This window comes from Aegilops tauschii, chromosome 3 (genome assembly GCF_002575655.3).
Source record: "Aegilops tauschii subsp. strangulata cultivar AL8/78 chromosome 3, Aet v6.0, whole genome shotgun sequence".
NCBI lineage: Eukaryota > Viridiplantae > Streptophyta > Magnoliopsida > Poales > Poaceae > Aegilops > Aegilops tauschii.
The window spans coordinates 507,666,907-507,669,762 of record NC_053037.3 but is presented as its reverse complement, the minus strand read 5'-3'; positions in this window follow the sequence as shown (position 1 = coordinate 507,669,762).

Here is a 2,856-nt window from a genome sequence, read left to right as displayed (position 1 = left end):
TGGCGTGATTCTGGACCTATGGGTGAATATCCTATCCTGGAGGGTTATTCTGCAAATTTTCAGCAACTTAGCATGCGACCGTTCGATATCAGATCCAAGGGCTGCCAGCAGCCTGTATCATGGTCGCGCCTACCACGACCGTCGCCTCGCTCGCGCGGTCGCGCCCTTGGAGATTTAACACGGTGCGTTAGGCTATCTGATGTTGGCATGTCATACATAGTCATCACTTAGTCACTCATACTACAACAAGGTTAGCTATAAGAGTATTTTTTGTTTACTTCTCTCTATCTCTTTCTTCGTAGTATTTATTGCATTTGCCAAGGAGTGACCTCTTCCAATGAAATGGTGCTTAGATGAGGTGCTATGGGCATTAAATGGCTTAGCAACTCAAGTCCCCAATGCATAGGTGCTTAGTTTTTTGTTGCTAAGTTTGCTTCATCTAGGTACACGCCCTTAGCACCGTTTCTTCCTGGGGTCACCAAACTAGTCTCTCTCTTCTTAATTAACTTGCCACATCAGACTTTATGCCTATGTGGTAGGCTTAGCACCTGTAGGATCAGGTACAATAGTGGGCTATAAGCCCGCTTTACATGGCATTTTTGCATATGTGGGGGAATGAGGCAAGGAAAAAGTGGAGGAGTGGGATCTCAAGCAAGAGCCAGCCTCTACATGGTGGAGCATCGGGAGAGGCACCTGTATGGAGGTGTGATACGTCTCCAACGTATCTATAATTTTTTTATTGTTCCATGCTATATTATATTATGTTTTGGACATTATTGGGCTTTATTATACACTTTTATATTATTTTTGGGACTAACCTATTAACCGGAGGCCCAGCCCAGAATTGCTGTTTTTTGCCTATTTCAGAGTTTCGCAGAAAAAGAATATCAAACGGAGTCCAAACGGAATGAAACCTTCGGGAACCTGATTTTCGGAACGAACGTGATCCAGAGGACTTGGACCCTACGTCAAGACGTCAACCAGGAGGGCACGAGGTAGGGGGCGCGCCTACCCCCCTGGGCGCGCCCTCCACCCTCGTGGGCCCCATGTTGCTCCACCGATGTACTTCTTCCTCCTATATATACCTATGTACCCCCAAACTACCAGATACGGAGCCAAAAACCTAATTCCAACACCGCAACCTTCTGTACCCGTGAGATCCCATCTTGGGGCCTTTTCTGGAGCTCCGCCGGAGGGGGCATCGATCACGGAGGGCTTCTACATCAACACCATAGCCTCTCTGATGATGTGTGAGTAGTTTACCTCAGACCTTCGGGTCCATAGTTATTAGCTAGATGGCTTCTTCTCTCTTTTTGGATCTCAATACAATGTTCTCCCCCTCTCTCGTGGAGATCTATTCGATGTAATCTTCTTTTGCGGTGTGTTTGTTGAGACCGATGAATTGTGGGTTTATGATCAAGTTTATCTATGAACAATATTTGAATCTTCTCTCAATTCTTTTATGTATGATTGGTTATCTTTGCAAGTCTCTTTGAATTATCAGTTTGGTTTGGCCTACTAGATTGATCTTTCTTGCAATGGGAGAAGTGCTTAGCTTTGGGTTCAATCTTGCGGTGTCCTTTCCCAGTGACAGTAGGGGCAGCAAGGCACGTATTGTATTGTTGCCATCGAGGATAACAAGATGGGGTTTATATCATATTGCATGAGTTTATCCCTCTACATCATGTCATCTTGCTTAAAGCGTTACTCTGTTCTTATGAACTTAATACTCTAGATGCATGCTGGATAGCGGTCGATGTGTGGAGTAATAGTAGTAGATGCAGGCAGGAGTCGGTCTACTTGTCTCGGACGTGATGCCTATATACATGATCATACCTAGATATTCTCATAACTATGCTCAATTCTATCAATTGCTCAGCAGTAATTTGTTCACCCACCATAATACTTATGCTCTTGAGAGAAGCCACTAGTGAAACCTATGGCCCCCGGGTCTATTTTCCATCATATTAATGTTCCAACACTTAGTTATTTTTGTTGCCTTCTATTTTAATTTGCATCTTTATCATAAAAATACCAAAAAATATTATCTTATCATATCTTTCAGATCTCACTCTCGTAAGTGACCGTGTAGGGATTGACAACCCCTTATCACGTTGGTTGCGAGGATTTATTTGTTTGTGTAGGTGCGAGGGACTCGTGCGTGGCCTCCTACTGGATTGATACCTTGGTTCTCAAAAACTGAGGGAAATACTTACGCTGCTTTACTGCATCACCCTTTCCTCTTCAAGGGAAAACCAACACAGTGCTCTAGAGGTAGCAAGGTGGTCAGGAATCGGGAGACTCACGCGGGTCGTAGCGCCGCAGTTAAAATGATAATGGCAAGTCAAATCACCGGGCCCCACCTGTCCAACAGTAACTCGCTGTCAAATCACACAGCCCTACATTTGCAGCGGCCTACTCCCTCATCTTCTCGCTTCTCTGTCGAACCGACTAGGAGGAACTACCCAGCCTACCGCTCGGGAAAAGCCCCGCCCTCGACTTTTAAAAAGTACAATATACTAATTTTGTATCCATGGATTGCGCCATGGAGCAAAGCCTCAAGAAAATGGCGGTACACATTTACGGAGTACAGTATACAGCACGCCCGTCGCGTTCGCGTCGCACCCGAGACGGTCGGTCGGTCTGGCACGCCGCTCTCCGAATGGAACGCGCGTCATATTGCGTTTGCACACACATGTCGGACCGCAATTGAGAACCGACCATAGGCACACTCCCCGGCCCCGCAAGTCGGGTGAGTTAATAGAAGAGAGAAAATTAGTAGTACTCCACTATATAGGCAGGAGCCTCCGCGCTTGCTTGCTAGTGTGGCTCTCTTCACACTGTCTCGTCCTCTCC